Consider the following 23986-nt stretch of genomic DNA (forward strand, 5'->3'; position numbering starts at 1 on the left):
ATTCAGACTTCCTTAGCTAGGCCTCCTTGTAAAGTAGGTTTTTTTAAATAATAATAATAACACCAAGGTATTCTTGAACAGACCTTGTAAAAATAAATGAACCAATGAAATTAAGCTGAAAGGTAAGGAAAGGTGCTCTGTGTTAAACAGGTTAAGGGGAGGGGGGATCTGTTAAATCATTTTATTTGTGTTTTTGTTTCAGTCAAAGTCTTTGGAAATCCTGGTGAGTTTTTACAGTTGACAACCTGCTGATTTTGTGAGGAAGGAAAGCTGTTATTCCCAGTTATGGTTCTGCCTTGTTTTGACTACTGGAATTCTAGTTCAAAAGCCTTGTGAAAGTTCTTGGATTTGAAATGGAGAGAGAAAAAGATGTTTTACGTCTGTCCAAATTATTTTTATTCAGACAAACCCTACACTGAAATGGAAATCTCTGTGGTTTTAGATTTTAGGAATGTCAGTGGCTGAGTTCACAGGCAATGTGTGATAGGTGACAGACAGATTTGTTCTGTTGGGAGATCATAGCTTGGTGTGACAAGAGGCTATGTTTGATGATATAATAAGAGCAGTAATACTCTTCCTGATAAGATTAATAATTACTTTACTATATACACCTAACAGATATGGCATCTTTGAAAATAGAGGATGTATTGGGTTAGTTCAGCTTCAGACATAAACCATGACTTTGGTGTTTTGAACAGGTTCAGCTGTTCCCTCCTCACATCACATGCTCCAGTTCCCTTCCTCTCTTTCTGGTATAAGAAAACCATTGTTTGCCATGGTTTCAAAACTGAGTAAACCATGGTTTGCACAAACTGTACTTTACCTCAGAACAAGAACTGGAAATCACAGTTTGAACTGGGCCCTGTCACATTTAGAGGGGATTAGCTACTGGAGAAGAAGCAGGATCCTCTTCTAGTACATGAAAAATGAAATGTATGCTAAATTAGAGAGGAGAGAGAAATTACACTAGGAAAAATAATAAAATATAGAATTGCACAGGCTGATGAGAGCACAGATATGAAATAATAATGTAGTAAGAACCAGTAACTCATTGAGCAAAAGAATAAGGAATATGGATGAAGAGATTCACACATAATGATATACAAGAAAAAATAATTGTATTAAGTACAGTGAAGAATTGGAAAATAGTGTTGCAATTTGATTTTAATTTATGTTGCCAGCTACTCTGGTTTCTATTTGTACAGAAGTTGGACAGAAATCTTTTTATAATAATAACTATCAACAAAAATAATGAGCAAACCCTACAGTTTAGCCTTCTTGGGACTGAACAACTTTTGAATGTAGGTGGCTGACAATCCCCAACATGAAAAGCATTCTGAGTATAGAAAACTAGCAGGTGTGTGTGTGTGTGTGTGTGTGTGTGTGTGTGTGTGTGTGTGAGAGAGAGAGAGAGAGAGAGAGAGAGAGAGAGAGAGAGAGAGACTGTGTTCAGATGTAACATGAAGCCACAGTTAATTTTTTCAGAGGGTTCATATGCTTTCCTTCTCCTCCTCCTCCACCTCCAACAAGGAAGGATTTGGAAGCATTTGTTTCCATTTCCAACTAAATGCAGTTAATTGTTTTGTCTGAACTTGGAACTGTGGTTAGTTTTAAACTATGGTTTTATAATTGATTGTGGTGTGGGCTTGGTTGCAACATGTGTGTAGCTCACACTACAGGTCCTCTAGTTTGCCAATATGCCCACAGACTCAAAACGACTGGCAAACCCTGCCCTGGGGTATGGCAATATTGTTTACAAATATTTGCCCAACATTAAAGATTTACTCAGTTTGATCCTTTTTATGATGGCAATAAGCATAAAGTTATGCATAGTTTAATCTCTACAATAGCAACCTGCAAACCTATATCTATGTTAGGAATGGGATCCATTGCTGGTTTGAAAGTGTCATATCGACCTAACAAGCTGGAATTGATTAGAGGTCATTCTTTGTCCGCTAGCTGCTGCTTTTACCTATCAATTTTTTCCCTCACAAAAAATACTGATATTAAGATCACTAATTTGAAAGGAAATATTGATAACATTATTGTTCTTAATATTGATATTTTAGAGGAGGATTTTTAAAAAATATATTTTTAATATAGCTGCCTAAAATCACTACATAAATCTGATCCGCAACCATAGAGAATAAGCAAATGAATGCAAAATTCGGTACCAATTCCGAACTGGGCAGAATTCTAGCAAAAACCTAATCTATATATAATTCTGCATAAGTTTGAAACATTTCTCAAAACTGATTTGCTAGCCCCAAATAGCTGACTGCTTGTTCTGATATTGGAAACATCATCTTATTTCTAAAAGCAAGCTGATAGGGCACCATGAACATATGTAGCTTTCCTCAAAGGAGGACTTTTTTCTTTTCTTTTCATTGCACCAAACAGATAAAAACCTTAATTGTCACCTTAAAACTTCTGCTTCTCTGTAAAAAAGCCCATGTTTGCCAAAGAAAGGCACATACCATGTTGTTGCTGGTCTGTAACTACAATAAAGCACCCAGACTCTTAGTTTTATCAACTGCTAGTATGCCTTTAACAAATCACAATTAAACATTAACAGCCTAGGCAGCAATGTGGAAGGGTGTAAGGCCTTTGAAGGAGTATTTGCCAATTAAGCAAAGTCTGACATGAGAGTAAAGGTGGCAGCGATCCAAGCCAGAGAAATGAAAGTCAACCACTTCAGTGGCATTCATTAGCTCAACAGGCATTCTTTGTGTGGCCTGTTTCTTTACTATTGCCAAATCCACACCCTGTTCAGGAACTCACTAAGGCTCTGGGAAAGTTTGCTCAGATAAGCTTATTATGGAAATAACACTTTGTCACCCTTTACAATTTGCTTCTTGTTAAATTATCTTTTATCTGCTCTCTGGACTATTTGCCACCTCTCTGTAGGTGCCATTCTTGAGGGGGTGGGGAGAAGAGAGAGGAAAATGCTATTGCATTTGCTTTGGATTCTTTCATTTCCACTGGCTCTGAAGTTCTTTTTTTAAAAGGCCTTTAGACGTGCAATCATTATATTTCTGTATTAATGGAGGACTGCAGCGGCCATGCAGATGTCTCAGTACGTGCACTAACAACATATTTTACCTCATAGTCCAGGATACCTTTATTTATTTATTTACTTGCGGCATTTTTATCCTGGTCTTCAGCCAAAAAAGGCTGCCAGAGTGGCTTACAGAGATCAGTAACGTGGCTGTCGGGCTTACAGTCTGGCAGAACAATCCAAACTATAGAAAACCAGCATAATTTATGCCACGTTAAATTATACCAGTGTGCTTTACCCCTATTCCAAACTCTGTTCAGGAGTGGGGCTACTGCTGCCTGAGCCAACCCAAGCCTGGTAGAGGGAAAACAAGCCTTTAAAATAAATTCTAGCCCCATGCTTGTAAGGGCAGGGTGCTGTTGTGGAGCAGTGCGCAGTCCCAGGCAGCAACAGGATGGGGGAGGGATTCAACTTCCTGCCCTTGTGCCAGCTATGATGGGATCACCTGTAGTCCCAGGCCTCAGGAGCGCTAGGAGGGAAGGGGAGGACCCGGGCCTTTAAGATCATGCACCGGTTTCCCCACCCATCCTTTCTTCATGCACCGGTTTCCCCACCCATCCTTTCTTCATGCACCGGTTTCCCCACCCATCCTTTCTTCATGCACCGGTTTCCCCACCCATCCTTTCTTCATGCACCGGTTTCCCTACCCGCCCTCCTTTGGTTATAGTGCTTCACTGAACTTTTCATAAGAACATAAGAACGAGCGTGACTCGTTGATGGGGCCGGATAGGAATTTTCCTCTCAATCAAATTGTCTCTTGGCTGAGTAGAGTTTTTGCCTACCCTTCAGTGGTTGCTCTTCAATTGTTAGGTGTAAACATATGCAGTGGAAAGGCATTGGGCAGGATCAACTGTAAGGGGAACCCCATATTGGGTCTTGTGGGGATACGAGTGGGGCCACGCCCCTAGGTTGGAAGAGGCTGGGCCTTAACCAGCTAGCTCCCACCCCCACTGGTTGACCAGCGGGATCCCAAGTGCTTTGGCTTGTGCCACACTGGAGGTCTAATGCTGGCCAATACCCAAGGGTGACTCTCCAAATGCTAGCTGGGTGGAAAGACATTTCCTCAGCAAGAGCTGGTGGAATGAAAGTGGATCTTTCCCTTACTGTCATGCCGACCACACTTACTTGCTGTAAACCAGTAAAGTTGTGGCCTGTTTTCACCCATAAATCATGGTTTTATTCCTGTTGCTGATGGGGGGGGCACATCATACACCTGCCACACAAAGTTTGACTTAGATCACCCTCTTTGCCAGTGTAAGTTCTGCCATGTTGCCAGGTCACATGAGTGAGTTGAATGGAGTTTGGAATAGGGGTAAGTATCCTGCTGCCCTGTCCCCACCCCTCAACACACAACCAACACTCCCCTAGAAAGCCCTTTCTCGGGACTTATTCTGGCCTCAGCTCAGCCAGGATGGAGGACTTATGCAGGCATATCTCTGCTGAGCCGGGATGAGGGACTTCAGGTGGCTAAGACCTGGCTGAATCCAGGCACAGCCAGATATCCACTTCTTCCAAACTCCATGCATTCTGGAAGGCTTGGGGTTTGGATCATTACTTAAAAGACACAGCACAAAAGGAAGAGGGGTTGGAAGGGAGGAGGAAAAAAGCTAACTCAGGCACTAGCTTTAGTTACAAAGTTCTTATAATGGCCATCTGGAATGGAAACCGTTTAAAGAAAGGAGGAGAACCGATGGAATAGCCCTGCTTTCCTTCTTTCCCTCTGCTGTAGCCTGATGGAATGGGTGCTATCAGGGAACAGTTGAGGGTGGTAGGGAGCATAATGAAGCTGAACTTTCAGCAGAACTGATGATGACCTTGTTCCCTTTCTCTCTCGTCTCTTATGAAAGACGCTCCTATGAAAGTAACAGAACTCTCTCTTTAGCACCGTCTCTTACACCTGAAGTACTTACTATCTGACTAGTTATTAATGTCCAACTTCATTGAGTCAAGCAAGCACATATCAAGCCCTCACTGTGCCTCCACCCACTTAGACCCATTCATGGTCTACAATCTGCAAGCGAGGCAAGTATCAATGGGATACCAAATCAATTAGTTTTTCGCAATTAAGTACTGCCTGCTGCATACTCTCCAGCTCCCTTGTTTACCAGGGAGAGTCCCTATTGTTCTGGTAACTGTTCCTGATAATTTGCTGCCCTGATTTGGTTATGCCTTGTTCGACTGTTTAGTATGAGTTGCTAGAGGTCTTATCTTTAGTGTTCCACTTCCACCCTGGAGTCTCTAGAAGCTTAATCTCTGGGTGGATAGATGCATCTTGTCTCTAATGCACATGCATGTCAATGCAAGGCAAAATTCCAAAGGGTTGATAATCTAATTTAACACTATTAGGTTTCTCTAGTACAGCTTTCCGCAACCTGGCGCCCTCCATAAGTTGTGGCACTGCAACAACTCCCACCAGCCCCTGCTAGTATGGCCATGATGGCTGGGGCTGATGCATCCAACAGCCTCTGGAGGACACTAGATTGGGGAAGGCTGGTATTGTATACCTGTGATCCAAAGAGCAAAATCTCCTGGCTAGGGCCAGCAACACAGGTGCACTGTACTGTCAACCCCCAGAGTCTCCTTGCCTGTTCACCTGCCTTCTCTGAGCATGCAAGCAGTCTCCTCCATGCTTTGTACATTCCCTCTGGGTAGTTGTGAGGATAAGGAGGGCTGTTTTGGCCAAGCTCCCAGTGTCGGGGCAGATTAAGACATGTCTGTGTAAATGGATGCAGCATGGAGAAGGCAGACTAGAGCATCCAGCAGTAACATGTCACTCTGTTAGTGATTCAGAGGCACAGCTTGTAACTAGCTGTGCTTTCCATATTGTGGGTTGAATCCTGTGGAACTCTCTCCCAGATGAGATTAGACAGGCCCCTTCCTGCTAAACTTCAGGTACTTGATAAAGACTTTCTTATTTCAGCAGGCATGTTAAGGTAGTGTTCTGTTTCTGGGATGAATTTCAATTGGGTTTTTTTGGATTTTAAAAAAATTATGTACATTCTGAAATGGCGGAGACTATGCTGTTTTGCTGCAAGGGACATGAACGTATATGCACGCTGCTGCTAGGCTGCCATGGCGCTTTCTAACAGTGCTGCAAAAGACCCTTCTTGAGTGCTCCCTCTGAGTTGTTTTGTAGGTGTCACTGGATTATTCGGATGTAGGAAGAGAGTGATTGCTTTTGTTAGGTCCAAACCCAACACCCAAGTCGCCCTGTCAACCCCAACTCGCTTTTTACACCTGGGAAGAGTGCGGAGTTGAGTGCAAATGAACCCACTATCAGAGATCAAGTAACACGAGACAAAAACCTTTGCAAAGGGGACCCAATACTTACAAGCCGAAGCAGGTCAGCATGGGAACCTCGTTTATTGGTGTTCAATGGTTTATATAGGCTTACCCCGAAGTTTACAATATCGGGTTCACGTCATAAAATACAAAAGAAACAAATGCTAACTGTCATAGCTTTGGGGCATATGTAAGGAGGTAAAGGGGTACAGGGGGAAGGACAAAGTAGAAACATCAAGACTATCTCTCAGACTCTATGTCTGCATATTTCGCATGTCCTTGAGATAAGCACTATGGAGGAACAGACAAAGGCAACTATTGAGGGGAGGCCCAGCTGCAACCGGGCGCCCCCTAAACTGGAGACAGACATGATATTACTCTGCTTACATATCAAAGGAGTATTACAAGTCAAGGATATGAGGGGCATTGGAATAGCGTTTGACATTTCTATGCAAGGAGTGTTTGTAACAATAAGCAAGGCCATAAGCATAAATGTGATACAGAAATGCATAGTAGGGAAGTTTCCAGCTTAAACCGGCTTTTATTATGCGAGCCACTGGAATGTAGGTAAGGGTCAGGTCACCAGGAAATAAACCGACATTTTATATCAAAAGTCAAATAAAGGCCACTTTGGTTCTATTTCCCGTGAAGCCCAAGCTGGTTTAGGTAGGACAAGTGAATTATAGTTTTTCAGGCACTGGGGGTTTCAATTTATCCCTAACAGTCCCCCCTTTCAGCCCTGAGAGACTGACTAGTCTCTCAGGTAGCTGTATTTCCTTGCTTGGGTTGCCAAATCGGTCTCAAAGCCATTTCCATGTAAGTCGGTTGTGGTTTTCGGGAAAAGGACAGTGTGAGCTTGCCCAAACAGACCGAGGCCAATTGCATCAAATTTGGAATACATTGCAAACAACAGCAAACAGAAATCAACAAAGCAAGTACCATAACAATGTAAAATAAAATTTTGTGCCAGTCAGGCCATGCTGAAAACCAGTCAGAAAACCCAGAGAACAAAGAGAAATTCCCAATGCGCTCTACCTCATGATAAATGTTTCCGATATCGTTAATGTGTTTAATAATGTCAGCCTTGCTGTCCGTGATGTGGGTACAACATTCGCTCCCTATTAACGAACAGACCCCCCCGTGAGAGCTTAATAAAAAATCCAAGGCGAGCCGGTTTTGCAAAACTACAGTTCTTATTTGTCCTTGTTCATTTGTAAGATCTGAAAAGGAAATGGCCGAATCATTCATAAAACGTTCAAAAGCTTGGGAAAGTTCTATGAGTTCCTGGTATGTTTTGGCTGCGCCATACATTGGAAAAAATCCTCTCAACACTGCCTCCCCTGTGCCTCTCTTATTACGGCGGCGGAAAGTGGGCAGTGTGGGGGAAACCCGGAGCCCTGGCACCACCCTTCCCAGAGTGCAGGTCCAAGAGCCTGATACTGGTAGTTTCCTTACCGCTGAGTGTCCACAAAGCCACCAGAGTCCAGCTGGGGTTTGGTGGTCCACTAAGTCCGTGAGGAAAGGCACCAGATGATGGTCTGCAAAAGTCAGCCGCAACAGATGCTGCCAGATGGATAACCAAGTCAAGCCCTCTGCTCTGTGTGTTCCATTTAAAAATGTCCAATTGCCCGGATTTGTAGAATAAATCAAGCCATCACACATCATCCCACCCGTTGGCTGGCTTCCGCTGCCTACACAGACTGATCTGGCGATGGGCCCGCTTAGAACCAGCCCCCCTTCTAGTTCCTGTGAGCTGGAATGTGAGGCAAAGGAAAGATATTCTTTCAACGGCAAAGGGGCCCCTGTCAAGGGGACTCCAGCCTGTCCATGTGGTGGTGTGTGTGCACAGACATAACAAGTGCCCTTTTTAGGAGCTGTTTCTTCCATTAAGGCAACAAACGTATTTCCATCCCACCCATCGCCTATTTTAGTATTTCTTTGTTTAAACCCACCTAATGTCTTTGTTTTTTGTGTAGCCTGTATTACCTGTTTCTGTAAAGGTTTCTGAGCGCTCAGTTTATCATTCAGCCACGCATAGCAAGAGGGTAAACCAATACCCACACAAAACTTCTGTTTTTCTGTTGACCTGAATTGAACAGTAATTCTATTATCTTGTGTCTGAAAATTAAGCATGTTATACTCCGCTCTTATGGACTTTACATCCACATTAGGGGGGCAACCATAGTTAGGCATAGGGCGATATTGTCTGCACCGAAGTGCAAGTCTGATAGGCCATTCAATTTCCACTCGGATACAATGTACTATCCAGCTGCCTGTGTAGTTATGTTGCAATATAACAGCTGCTTTATGACACAAACGTCCCGCTATGTCAGCCTTCACCATTCCTTCCTTTATCTGGTCCACATCATACAGGAAGGGATCTGGACAGTCCTGTGTTCTCGGAATTGTTCGTCCAAAATCTTTCAGATAGTAATAGTCATTGTCACTGCATATTTTCACATTGGGGGGGCAACATAGGGGCCAGGCATGATGAATCAAAACACCCACAACCCACAAGTAGGCAGACATCCTCCATCCTTGCCGGGGCATTTCTGCGTTGATGTTTACTCGATGTCTGCGTCCTGGAAAGGGAGTTGGGCCGCCTGCCACTGGCCTGTTTCTTCGTTCCTCTGCAGACGTATTTTGGGGACCTGGAGGGGTGGTGGTGCCGCTACCACAGCAGGCTTTACGTGGGAATGATGTATCCACGACTTCTGTCCTTCCAGGAAGATGGCTGCTTGTGTAGTTAAAAGGACTTGATGTGGTCCTGTGTATCTTGGCTGCAAAGAATCGCCCCTCACGAATTTCTTTGCCCAAACAAAGTCCCCGGGACAGTATGGATGCACCTGGTCCTCAAGGGGCACCGTCTTGGTGGATCCCGCAGCTTTCCACAGTTCACGGAGTCTATTCTACAGAGAAAGATACTGGGATACAGTTATGTGATCCCCCCCAATAGTGAAACATCCACATTTGGCAAGCTCCCCCCTTTTGTGGGAGGCCTGCCATACATTAATTCAAACGGCGAGAGCCCTAAGGCTCGGGTAGGGCGGGTGCGCAAATGGAAAAGAACGAGAGGGAGTACCTGAGGCCACCTTAAACCTGTTTCCTGAGTATACTTAGCCAATGCCGTCTTAATTTCCCGGTTCTGTCTCTCCGTCGCCCCGGACGATTGTGGATGATAAACAGTGTGAAATAGATGTTTGATTCCCAGACCTTCTTCGACTTTTGCCAAAATCTGTCCTGTAAAGTGTGTTCCTCGGTCGGAGTCTATTACCTCTGGAACCCCGAACCGCGGTATTATTTCTTTCAGCAGCAATTTGGCCACCGTTGTGGCGGTGGCATCTGTGGTTGGGAATGCCTCTATCCATGCTGTTAAGTGACATACCATGACCAAGAGGTGTTTCTTCCCTTCAGCTTTAGGGAGATCAACAAAGTCAATTTGAATGTGTAAGAAGGGTGCAGCCGGTACGGGTCTACCCCCTTGCGGGGCCCTGTTTGGTAAAGCTGGGCCGTTTGCTTGGCAAATGTGACATGCTTTCACTATTGCACCACATACCGGTTGAATTCCGGGAGCATACCAGAACCGCGTGATCGAGTCCACTAACGCGTGTGTACCATAATGGCCCCCATGGTCGTGGAACCATTTCGCTGCTGTGTGGTACAAAGCTCTGGGAAGGCATGCTCGACCGTCAGGCATAGTCCATAACTGCTGTTTCAGGATCGCTCCTAGCTCCGTCCATCGCTTCAGTTCCTGTGAGGGTATTGAAACAGATACAGGCGGGACAAAAGCAGTGGTTGCCAGCGCCAAAGTTGGCATACTTATAGGAAGCAATGCCGCTTGGCGCGCAGTTTGGTCTGCCAGGGCATTTCCTAGTGTCACAGGATCCTGCTCCTTGGTGTGTGCTTTGCAATGCACCACTGCTAGCTGTAAAGGTTCAAGAATAGTTTGTAACAACTTTTGCACGAGTTCCAGATGTTGGATTGGTTTTCCCCCTGCAGTTGTAAACCCCCTGTATTTCCACAAATGAATGTGACAATGTATAACCCCGAAAGCATACCTGCTATCTGTGAAGATAGTCACCTTTTTACCTGCTGACAATTGACACGCTCTGGCCAGCGCGTAGATTTCTGCTGCTTGCGCTCCCCACCTTCCTGGGAGTGCTGCCGCCTCTACCACATCCCATTGTGTTGTTATTGCAAAACCTGTGTATCTTATCCCATTCTGGTAGTAGGAACTGCCGTCCGTGAAGAGAATGACATCTGATTCCGGTAGCGGTTCATCAGACAGATCGGATCTGATCTGCAAGGTGGATGGCAAAACTTCTATGCAGTCATGGTCCGGGAAGGGCGGAGGCAACTCGGGCAGGAGGGTAGCTGGGTTTAACGGTCCACAACATTCAAACCGCACATTAGGATCCTCCAACAGCTCCGCTTCCAGCTGTTGCTGCCTCTGCGCTGAAAACACTTGCGTGGTACCTTTTCGCAACAAAGCCGAAAGTGCATGCGAAGTCCAGACAGTAGTGGAATGACCGAGGGTCAATCCTTTCACCTTGGTCAAAAGTAAAGCCGCCGCTGTTAGCATGCGTGTGCATGTAGGGGTCCCACGAGCCACATTATCAATTTGCTGCGAATAAAACGCCACTGGGAAGTGACTGGGACCGTACAGTTGTGTTAGAACTCCGCTAGCTACCCCTGACCTTTCATGAACAAACAAATGAAAGGGTTTACCGTAATTCGGCGGTTTCAAAGACATTGACGTGGCTACACTTTGCTTTAGTAATTCAAACGCCTTTTCATTGTCCCAGCTCCATTGTATCAAATCAGGAGCTTTACTTGCAGTAAGCGCGTGTAGCGGTTTGCTCAATTCTCCACAGGATGGCAGCCATGGTCTGCAAAACCCAATCAGTCCCAGGAACCCTCTTAACTGTCTCTTTGTCTTTGGGAGCGGACAGTTCTGTATGGTGGAAACGCACCCGGGATCCATTTGTCGCCCCTCTGGCGTTAAAATGAACCCCAAATATTTAACTTTCTCTGATAGCCACTGAATTTTCTTCGGGTCAATTTTATGACCCCTTGAATGCAAGTATAGCAGAAAAGCCTTACCGTCTTCTTGCAGCGCCCCCTGGTGTCCGTTCGCAATCAAGATGTCATCAACGTACAAAACAAGAACTGAACCCCCTTTTGGGGTGAACCCCTCGAGGTCGTCCCATAGACACTGGCTAAACACCCCAGGACTATCGCAGTATCCCTGAGGAATTTGGGTCCATACGAAAGAGCGCTGATCCCATTCGAACCCGAACAAATGCTGCGAATCTGGGTGGAGAGGGATACTGAAAAAGGCATTTTTTAGATCAATGACGGTAAACCACTTCGCGTCCCATGGAATCTGACTGATGATTGTCACCGGGTCTGGAACAACAGTGTGTAAAGGAATCACATACCTGTTTACCACCCTCAAGTCTTGACAAAATCTCCACCGGACTGGATCTCCGGGTTTCTTTGGAGGTTTCTTTATAGGTAGAATAGGCGTGTTGCAGGGGGTTCACTGCGGCCGGATGACTCCTTTTGCGATAAAACCTTCGATTATGGGGCATATGCCTTCTCTTGCTTCTAATGACAGAGGATACTGGGCAATGTTTGGTGGCGGGAGGAATGGCTTTACCTGAATTCTGACAGGGCTTACCGATCGCAACAATCCCACATCCGTATCCTCTGTACCCCACAAGTCGGGTGGCAGGTCAACGAGATCTTCTGGTAAGCTGTGACCTATATGTTTGTGTTTAATTGTGTTCCCCACAGGCACCCCTAATACACTCATCAACAAACCCACCCCGTCAGGGGTGCAGGTTAAGGTAGCCTCCAGTTTACATAACATATCACGGCCCATTAAAGAAATAGGGCATGAAGCAGAATAAAGAAAAACATGGTTAAACATTTTATCATTGTATTTTACTTGCAATGGTAACGTTATGCACATAGGTGTGGGGTTTCCGTCTACCCCCATTGTCATTTTCACTTCTTTACTTAACCAACTATCGGATGCAACATTTATCAGGGAATATGTGGCTCCAGTATCCACCAGAAAAGTCACCGTTTGCCCCTGCACGTTTAAGGACAGTCTGGGTTCTTGGATTGGGAGAGAGAGAGAGAGAAAGAAACCTGCCAGAGACATAAGATTCATTAGCCCCGCTCCCAGCCCCTCCCTATCCACATTTAGTCATTGCTGATTCACTGGGCATCCGCCGTACTGGTCCCATGAAGCCGGTGTCTGTTGAGCGGCAGGTGGAGGTGGGGGCGGAAAATCTGCATTCGTACCTGTAAAATCTGGGTAAGAAGGGTTGTTAGGGGTATACTGTGCATCCCCTGTCCTCCAAGGACAGTCTTTCTTAAAATGAGTGTACTCTCCACATTGGAAACAAGCCCTATCTCCCTGCCATGAATGCCTCTGGTTTCCGGCTCTCAGCCCCCTCGGAAAACCTCTTCCCCTGCCTCGAAATCCTCTATTTGGTGGCTGGCCTCTCATTGCAAGAGCCAGCATTTCAAAATCCTCCTTCTTCTCCTTCTTTCTACTTTTCTCCTTATCTTTGCCCCACACAAAATCTGCTACCTCCAAAATCACAGTCACAGCCTCCCCCCCCCATCCGGGTCTGAAATTCAGAAAGTAATCCCTCACCGCTGGCTGCGCTTGGTGAACAAAATTGGCAATGAGGGTCGGATGGTCTAGCATGTTTTCTGGGTTCAAATTAGTATAACTATGTGCTCCCTCTAACAAGCGCGACCAGAATTTTCTGGGAGGTTCGCTGGCTTCTTGTTTGATCGCCATAAATTTAGCTTGGTTGGGGGGTTTCTGTGACATTCGCTCCAAGTGCGTCAAAATCCTATCCCTATCGGTCTGCAGCTGAGCGCAGCGAGGCTGCGTCCAGTCTCCCGCTGCCCAAGCTGCAGCCGTTTGTGCTCGGTCCGACCAAGCTCTATTTGTTGCTGCTTCTGCAGCCCAAGCAGTCTCCATTGTCCACAACCTGCTACGTTCTTCACCGGTCAGTACTCTTCTCAGCAAATGCTCCACATCCGAGTACGTCGGATTGTGGCTTTCAAACAACCTGCCTAACAGTTCTCTGATTCTCCTTGGCTGTTCCCCGAAGGTTCCAGCCATTCTACTCCATTCTTTTAAGTCCCATTCCAACCAACTCTTTAGTTCAACCACCTCAGTACGCTGGATACCCCCGTGGCCATCCACGTACGGCTGATCATGTACAAGCAATGGCATTTCCAACGCTTCTGCCTCTTTTCTCTTCTTTTCCTTTTTTCGCTTGTGCGTGTCCATACCCCCTGAGGCCCCCTTCTCTTTCCCCTTTTCATCTGTGTCATCATCTGATACAAATGAAAAGGCCCCTTCCTCCGGATTGGGATCCCCGCCCCCGGGAGCTGGTAGCGGATCCGGAGCAGAGGGTATTATAGAACGATTCAAGACTGTTCTTTTACTTGATGTGTCATCATTAAAATAATGAGGAGGGAGTTCCTCAATGGACAAAGTTCTCACTGCCATCAAAGTAAGACTATCCCATTTTTGCGACCCTATTTTCCATAGGAGCCAAAATTCCAATTGATCCGGGTGGGTATCCCCAATCCGTCTCCGCACTCCCAGCAGCGGAGCGGTTTCAAAGGACCCACCCCTCGGCCACCGTTCACCCGACACTGACACTGCAGTCATCCGCGGCCACTCCTCCTCACAGAGCTCTATCATCTTTTTCTTTTTCAGGCCTCTCCTTCGCACTGGCAATTCCTCCTCTTGCCACAGCATACACATGATTCCCAAAGGGCTGTCCTTTACCGGCACACTCCCTTTATTTCCCATGACGTCTGATAACGGGTTTTTCCTCAACTGTGCTTTATCCCCAAAGTGTCAAAGCCGCCCGCTTTTATTGATAACCGAGAAAATTCTCTCGTGGCGCCTGTTATCAAATTAAGGGGTGCAATGGCAAAAAGGGGGTCCGCACAAGGGATCCCGGATGAGCCCCCAATTGTTAGGTCCAAACCCAACACGCAAGTCGCCCTGTCAACCCCAACTCGCTTATTACACCCGGGAAGAGTGTGGAGTTGAGTGCAAATGAACCCACTATCAGAGATCAAGTAACACGAGACAAAAACCTTTGCAAAGGGGACCCAATACTTACAAGCCGAAGCAGGTCAGCATGGGAACCTCGTTTATTGGTGTTCAATGGTTTATATAGGCTTACCCCGAAGTTTACAATATCGGGTTCACGTCATAAAATACAAAAGAAACAAATGCTAACTGTCATAGCTTTGGGGCATATGTAAGGAGGTAAAGGGGTACAGGGGGAAGGACAAAGTAGAAACATCAAGACTATCTCTCAGACTCTATGTCTGCATATTTCGCATGTCCTTGAGATAAGCACTATGCAGGAACAGACAAAGGCAACTATTGAGGGGAGGCCCAGCTGCAACCGGGCGCCCCCTAAACTGGAGACAGACATGATATTACTCTGCTTACATATCAAAGGAGTATTACAAGTCAAGGATATGAGGGCCATTGGAATAGCGTTTGACATTTCTATGCAAGGAGTGTTTGTAACAATAAGCAAGGCCATAAGCATAAATGTGATACAGAAATGCATAGTAGGGAAGTTTCCAGCTTAAACCGGCTTTTATTATGCGAGCCACTGGAATGTAGGTAAGGGTCAGGTCACCAGGAAATAAACCGACATTTTATATCAAGAGTCATATAAAGGCCACTTTGGTTCTATTTCCCATGAAGCCCAAGCTGGTTTAGGTAGGACAAGTGAATTATAGTTTTTCAGGCACTGGGGGTTTCAATTTATCCCTAACACTTTGCTGAAAGTCTCATCAAGCAGACCACCATGCCTCTAATTTTTAAATATATCTTGGCCCGTTAAGAGGATCTCTGATTTCCATGTTATATCTTTAGACTGCCCCTGAGGAACATGTAGCTATTTTAGCGGCATGGAACAAATAATGATCAGGGCTGTGATCCTATCAATGACACCCTGCAGGAGTTTGTTTCTTATTATAGTCCCAAGCATCAAAATACAGAATTTATTCATGATGTTAATAGTCCTTCCATCATGATATCTCAAAGCAGACTTTGCATATAAGAGGTAAGGTTAATCCATGCAGTGGGTCGGTAACTAAATTATTTCTTTCATTTATAGCTAGCCGTTCCTCCAAGGAGATCAGAATGGCATACACAGAGTCCCTAAGCAAGTATCTCATTTACGTTTTAGCCAGGTTCATATTTTCTTTCAAAAATGGATCTGCTCTAAGCACCTTCAGTCAACATTCTCTAGGACAATGAAAATGTGGCAGCCAGGCAAGGAATTTGGAATATATTAGAATTTCAAATAACTACATTTCAGATTGTGTGTGTGTGTGTGTGTGTGTGTGTGAGTGTGAGTGTGAGTGTGAGTGTGAGTGTGAGTGTGAGTGTGAGTGTGAGTGTGAGTGTGAGTGTGAGTGTGAGTGTGAGTGTGAGTGTGAGTGTGAGTGTGAGTGTGAGTGTGAGTGTGAGTGTGAGTGTGAGTGTGAGTGTGAGTGTGAGTGTGAGTGTGAGTGTGAGTGTGAGTGTGAGTGTGAGTGTGAGTGTGAGTGTGAGTGTGAGTGTGAGTGTGAGTGTGAGTGTGAGTGTGAGTGTGAGTGTGAGTGTGAGTGTGAGTGTGAGTGTGAGTGTGAGTGTGAGTGTGAGTGTGAGTGTGAGTGTGAGTGTGAGTGTGAGTGTGAGTGTGAGTGTGAGTGTGAGTGTGAGTGTGAGTGTGAGTGTGAGTGTGAGTGTGAGTGTGAGTGAGAGAGAGAGAGAGAGAGAGAGAGAGAGAGAGAGATGGGTTCACAAAATCAGTAGAACAAGTGGGACAGTCACATGCAACAAAATGTTAGTGGAGAGTGCTCCTGTTCAGGGGGATAGCCAGCCAACCATGAATTCTTTCAAAATACTCCATTCCATCTCCCCTCCTGGTTTTCCACTCCCTTTGCTCTCAACAGTCAGTGAGCAGTCTTTGGCCACTGGGCATGCTCAATCCTTTCCGCCCTCCCTTTATTTATTTTTCTAAACAAAACATTCTACTACTGCAAATTATTGGGTTCTTCTGAGCCGGCCAATACTTTCCCTTTTATGCGTGGATAGTGCCATTTTGGCTATGTTGTACACCGCCCTGAGAGCTTGTTGCTATAGGGCGGTCTAAAAATGTAATAAAATAAAAAAATAAAATAAATATGTACAGATCCACACTTGGAGAATGGGTTTGCTATGAGCATATATGACCAGGTGGTAAGTCTCTTCTTAGATGATGCTGTGAAAGGCTGCCTAAGGAAAACTACTGTGTCAGGATGAATGTTTTCATTCAAACTAGACTTTCTGCAACATGCTAGTTTGTTTGTATGAAGTAGAGAGCAGGACCAGCCCAATACATTGTCCTATGTAAAGCAAAGCCCAAATGGCTGCACCATTCAGGCACCAATTCTTGCCTTAATATTTCTTTCCCTTCCTTCATCTTCCAGACCCAGTGGCCAACGAGTGCATGTTGTGGATACTCTGTTCTGATATTCACCTCCTCCAACTGGCCTGAAAGGACAGCAGGTTTACTTATTTATTTTCCCTGGTTTTGCTTTTGCATGGTCAGGGGCTGGACCCTTTTTGTATATATCACTGGGCACATCCAGACTGTCACTATTTGTAGGTGGCATTCGGGTGGGTTTGCCACATGCTGGCAAATTCAGGTTGCACAATTATAATCGATTGGGAGGACTTGCACAGCAAACACGCTTCCCCCAAAGATCAGACTTCTTGGGATAAGGGAAGTGACGGGACTTTGACACATAATCATTTAACTGCGCTGCAAACAAATCAGAATGAATGCTTATGAAATCAACAACATCCTCTAATCTCCTTGCAAACAAATCAGGATAAATGCTCAATAAACAGGTTGTCTGGAGTAATGAGTAAAAAAGCAACGTCATGCCTCAGAATGATATTTTAAAGCCAGAAGCATCCCTTAAAGCAGTGGTTCCCAAACAGGTTTTTTTCCACATGAACCACTTGAAAATTGTTGATGGTCTTGGCAGACCAGTTAATGATTTTTATGACTGTTGTAACAATTATAATGCACTGTGCTAGATGCTGTGAGATTTTTAATTCTTCTTTTATTTCTTCTTTTATTTCCTATATTGTATTCTATTCATATAATTCAAATTATAATATAATGTAAGTAATTAAAGAAGGAAACCTTCTCTAGGATGCACACCTTAATGTGGTGAGGGGGTTTGAGAGTGTTGAAGAAGCTGAGAGCAATGCGGTCAGGAATCTAGACCAAGAGGCTGGACTCCTAGCAGGGGCACCCAAGGCAAAATGGTCAAAGCTGAGACACCAGACTAAGAGGCATCCAAACTCAGAGGAAGGCAATGATAAACCACCTCTGAATATTTCTTACCATGAAAACCCTATGAACAGAGTATCCAAAATGCAACATGAGACAGTGCTGGAAGATGAGACTCCCAGGTCAAAAGGCACTCAGTGAGCTACTGGGGAAGAACAACGGACAAGTACGAGTAGCTCTGTGACTAATGACGCAGCTGGGTCAAAGCCGAATGGAAGCCCGGATGCTGATGCACACAGATGCGAAAGGAGAGTCCAGAGTTGTACGACGTACACAATAGGAACAAGGAATGTGAGAAGCATGAACCAGGGAAAATTAGAAATTGTCAAGCAAGAAATGGAACGCATCAACATCACAATACTTGGCGTGAGCGAATTAAAATGGACGGTAATGGGACATTTTAAATCAGGCAACATACAAAATATGCCGGAAATGAGAAATTAAGAAGAAACGGGGTTGTTTTAATAGGGAGAAGTGATGTAGCAAAAGCAATTAAGAACTATAACGCAAGGTCTGAGCAAGTTATATCCATGAGATTAAACGGGAAGCCTATTAACATAACCATCATCCAAGTCTACGCTCCACTGGCAAACACAGAAGAGGAATTGGAGAGATTTTATGCAGAAGGACAGGAAGAAATTGATCACACACCAAAACAAGATGTGCTGATAATCATGGGGGACTGGGATGCAAAAGTAGAGAACAGAGAAGAACTACAAACTGTGGGGAAATGGGGCTTATGTGATAGAAATGAAGTGGAAGAAAGACATTGAATTCTGTGAAGCCAATAATTTGTTTCTTGCAAACACATTCTTGAGCAACTGAAAAAATGACTGTACACATGGACATCACCTGATGGTCAATATAGGAATCAAATTGATTATATAATTGGTAGCAGAAGAAGGAGAAGTCCCGTACTTTCTAAGACCAGGAGCAGACTGCAGAACAGACCATGAACTGGTTCATATAAAAAATCAGAGTAAAACTAAAGAAGAAGAACAAAGCAATCATAATGCCAAAATACAATTTAAATAACATCCCAGAAGAATATAAGGATCAAATGAGGAACAGAATTTAGGCTTTAAACTTAGTTGATAGAGAACTAGAAGAGCTATGGATTGAAGTCAGAGACATTATCAGGGAAGAATGCAAAAAGACAATACCTCTAGTTAAAAAGAGAGAAAGACCTCATTGGATGACTGAAGAAACTCTTAAAATGGTTCAAGAGAGAAGGAAACCAAAAGCAAAAGGAGATAGAAACACAGTCAGAACCCTAAATGCAATAATACAGCAACTAGTACATAGGGACAAAGAGAACTATTACAATAGTTATTGTATAGAAATAGAAGAGGACAACAAAAACAGTAGAACGAGAGCCCTCTTCCAAAAGATTAGAGAAATGAAAGGGAAATTTAAACCAAGAGTAGGGATGTTGAATAATCAACAGGGGAACACACTGACTGACCGAGATGACATAAAAGAAAGATGGAAGCAATACACTCAAGAATTCTAACAGAGATGCTGGGATTACAGATTCATTCATGGAGGAACTGTATGAACCAGAAATTTTAGAATGCGAGGTGAAAGCTGCTCTTAAAATACCTGGAAGAAACAAATCATCAGGAAGAGATAGCATACCAACAGAGTCGCTACAAGTTACTGTTATTCATTATTTGTCAACAAATATGGAAAACTAAACTATGGCCCACAGACTGGCAGCATTCAATATATATCCCAATTCCAAAAAAAGGGGATCCCAGGGAATGCAGTAATTATCGAACTCCCATGCAAGTTTACTGCTCTAGATTCTACAACAAAGGCTCTTACCATATATGGAGCGAGAAATGCCAGACGTCCAAGCTGGATTTAGAAAGGGAAGAGGCACCAGAGATCATATAGCAAACATACGTTGGATAATGGAACGGACCAAGGAATTTCAGAAGAAAATCACCCTGAGGTTTATAGATTACAGCAAAGCCTTTGATTATGTAGATCATGCAAAACTATGGAATGCTTTAAAAGAAATGGGGGTGCCGCAGCATCTGATTATTATGATGCGCAACCTATACTCTGCACAAGAGACTACTGTAAAGACAGAATATGGGGAAACCGATTAGTTCCCCATCGGAACAGGTGTGAGACAGGGGAGAATTTTATCACCCTACTTGTTTAATCTATATGCAGAACATATCATACGGAAAGCAGGATTGGACCAAGAAGAAGGAGGTGTGAAAATTGGAGGGAGAAATATCAATAATTTAAGATATGCAGACGATACCATACTACTAGCAGAAACCAGTAATGATTTAAGACAAATGCTGTTGAAAGTTAAAGAGGAAAGCACAAAAGAAGGAGTACAGCTGAACATCAAGAAGACTAAAGTAATGACAACAGAAGATTTATGTAACTTTACAGTTGACAATGAGGACATTGAACTTGTCAAGGATTTTCAATACCTTGGCACAGTCATTAACCAAAATGGAGCCAATAGGCAAGAAATCAGAAGAAGACTAGGACTGGGGAGGGCAGCTATGAGAGAACTAGAGAAGTCCTCAAATGCAAAGGTGTATCACTGAACACTAAAGCCGGGAACATTCAGAGCATGGTATTCCCAATCTCTATTTATGGATGTGAAAGCTGGACAGTGAAAAAAGTGGATAAGAGAAAAATCAACTCATTTGAAATGTGGTGTTGGAGGAGAGCTTAGCATATACCATGGACCCCGAAAAGGACAAATAATTGGGTGTTAGAACAAATTAAACCAGAACTATCACTAGGAGCTAAAATGATGAAACTAATTGTACTTTATCATATGATTATTGTACTTTGGACACATAACATCTTACTTTGGACACATAACATCTTACTTTGGACACATAACATCTTACTTTGGACACACAATGAGAAGGCATGATTCACTAGAAAAGACAATAATGCTGGGAAAAACAGAAGGGAGTAGAAAAAGAGGAAGGTCAAACAAGAGATGGATTGATTCCATAAAGGAAGCCACAGACCTGAACTTACAAGATCTGAACAGGGGGGTTTGTAACAGATGCTATTGGAGGTTGTCGATTCATAGAGTTGTCATAAGTCGTATCGACTTGAAGACACATAACAACAACAACAAAAGAAGGAATAAAAATACAATTAACAATCAATATGAATATTTAATGTGGACATACCATGGACTGAATGAAGCTTGCAGACCACTGGTGTTCCACAGACCACAGTTTGAGAACCCCTGCCTTTACGTAAAGAACACCTGGCAAGCAACGTCCAGTTTACATAAGGAAAAAAATGTACAGGAAGGGCAATATTAAATTATGGGCTTTAACTATTATGAGATTATATACTTACGTTAAAATAAATATTATACAGCCACGAGAGCGGCTGTATACTATAGCCAGCATGGATTTTTCACATTCTGCAATGTTAAATGGAAAATACCCCCCATGCCATTCTGATGCTTCCCATAAGCTCATTTCAAAACAAAACCTTACAAAACTTATAGTTCTGAACTCAGAAACGCTTGCTTAACAACCCTGTCAATTTTCATGGCAATACACAAAACAGCCAGAGAGAATAGACAGTTCAAAGTCTAAAAAGAGAGAGAAAAACCTCAGAGCCCCTTTGGACTTTTTTCTGCCAGAGTTCTCATAATCTGTTGAAATTCATTAAAAATCAGCCATGTTCACAGAGTACCTGTAATCCTAATACTGACCTTGCCCCATACTCTGACCTTCATCTACTGCAGTTTAAAAGTCAAAAAAATGCCTGGTTGTTTTTAATTAATTTAAGAAATTTTGGCTGGAAGCCTATTATAACGCGGGGCATGCTCAGTAAGGACCAACTGTCAGTGTTCTAAAAGCCTCACAGCTGCTGGGCTTGGCTAATCAGAGGGCCACACCCACACCAGACTTGATTTCACTTGAGACAGTCATGGCTTCCCTCAAAGAATCCTGGGAAGTGTAGTTTGTGAAGGGTGCTGAGAGGAGACTCCTATTCCCCTGAGAGAATGGTTAACAGTCAGCCACTCTGATTGAAGGTCTGTGAGAGGAACAGGGCGTCTCCTAGCAACTCTCAGCACCCTTCACTAACTACACTTCCCAGGATTCTTTGAGAGAAGCCATGATTGGCTTTGAGCCATGGCTTTGAGAGAAGCCATGATAAATTCTTTTAAATTGTTTTTAAAAGATGTGTTTTTAAATTTGTATATTTGTTTTTAATGTTTTTAGTTATTGTAAACTGCCCAGAGAGCTTTGGCTATGGGGTGGTATATAAATACACTAAATAAATAGATAAATAAATAATGATTGTCCAAAGTGTAATAGAGGCCTGGTGTGGATGTGGCCAGGGGCAGCTTTGTTTTAAATTTGGGTGGGAGGTAGGGTTGCGAGGTTCAGGGCCTGAGACTGATTCTGTATCTTTAGGAGAAGAGAAAGTCAGCCAAGTGCAGGTGTTCTTGCAACATTGTAATAGGAAAAAACACAAGGTGAAATTCTCCCTTCCCCCTGCACAGCTTTTAAAGATACAGAAAGCATCTTGGTTGGCAGGCCCAGCCTGGTCAGTTTTACCTATCCTAATCATGATTGCATAGGAGTATATCTGATTCAACTCAATAATCATACAAATGATCAGACCTATCTTTTTCCTCCTTCCCCTTTCCTCTCCCTGCCTCCTCCCCTCCCCTCTTCCTTCTGCCTCCTCCCCTGTCCACTTCAGGCTTCCCTCCCCATGGTCAGTTTTACCTATCCTAAGCATGATTGTACGGGAGTAAATCCCACTGAACTCAATAAACATGCAAATGACCACATCTGTCCTTCTTCTCCCCTCCCCCTACTGGCTGCCCCCATCCCAGTCCTCCCCTCCGCCTTTCCACCCCTCCCCCCTCCCCCTCCTCCCTTCCCCATCCCCTGTGGTCAGTTTCACCTATCCTAAGCATGATTGCCGTGTGTGTGTGTGTGTGTGTGTGTGTGTGTGTGTGTGTAAATCCCACTTAATTCAATAAGCATGCAAATGATCAATCTGTTCTCAGCAAACTTGAGCAGGATCCCATTTCTTACCTCCCGGATTAAAAAGCAAGGAAATTCACTAATACGCAAAAAACCTTGCGGTTTAAGAATGTACCTATAGCCCACAGATATTTCTACCAAACTTTAAAAAGCAGGGAAATTGGGCAGCTATAGTGAATGCACCAGGGGAGCAGGAGACCTGAACTCCTCTCTGAGATATTGTACTGCCCTACAAAGTTGTCAAAATGCAAACACAATTTCAGTTGGTCTTTTACTGTCCAATCCACTTGCTGTGTAGCTTGGAAGAATTTGGTAACATGTGCCTCTGAGCATATGGTGAGTGGTGGCAACACCTGTAATCAGCCCAAATAATAGAAAGAAGATATGTCCTGTGCTGATCTTGTTTTAGCCGGGAGGAAGCAACATTATTAAGACAGTTGATATAGTTCAGATGGTCACTTTAAATATGTCTGATTTACTTTGCAATTTTAGTGAAGTTTCCTATAGGAAATCATTTTCTTTTCCTTTTGTTTCTATGAATATGTGAAGTACAGCAACACTTTGCAAAATTTATACTAAAAAAACTCCAAACATAATTGTGGAATAATGGCACTGACTTCTGCAATATAGTGTCCAGTGGACCTCAGAAGTATCTCAATTTGCACAAGATAAGACAGTGGAAGGTGAAATATATTCTAGCAAAATGCTAGGTGTGCTCTATGTTTTTAATTGATCGTGAACACCTTGCCTTAAATAAAGTGGTTTAAACATAGCAGGCTGAAAACATGCATCCTCTTTTTTCCAACAGCTAGAGTAATTGCTGAAGTAGCAACATATTGTGATCAGTCTGATTTTACATCAAACTGCAGTTTCAGATTCAACTGTTAATGCACCCAAAATAGAAATAGAACATAACCTCCAATATAAAACACAAAAGGCTGTCTTCACCATCACATGACAATGACCAAAAAAAGGCTTTGAAAGTAATAAAAATACATTTGACACAGATGTCTAGGATGAATAAGGAGGGGAAAATCTTTCTGGTGTAGATTCTCTGTAGAAACATTAGTAACACAGGAAAGAAGCAAAGTAAGAAGAACACCAACAAACACACAAAAACATAATTCTCCATCTTTGGAGATGGCAGGTGTTGCCACCACTCACCATATGCTCAGAGGCACATGCTACCAAATTCTTCCAAGCTACACAGCAAGTGGATTGGACTGTGA

The sequence above is a fragment of the Rhineura floridana genome, chromosome 4 (genome assembly GCF_030035675.1).
Source record: "Rhineura floridana isolate rRhiFlo1 chromosome 4, rRhiFlo1.hap2, whole genome shotgun sequence".
In the NCBI taxonomy this organism is placed as follows: Eukaryota; Metazoa; Chordata; class Lepidosauria; order Squamata; family Rhineuridae; genus Rhineura; species Rhineura floridana.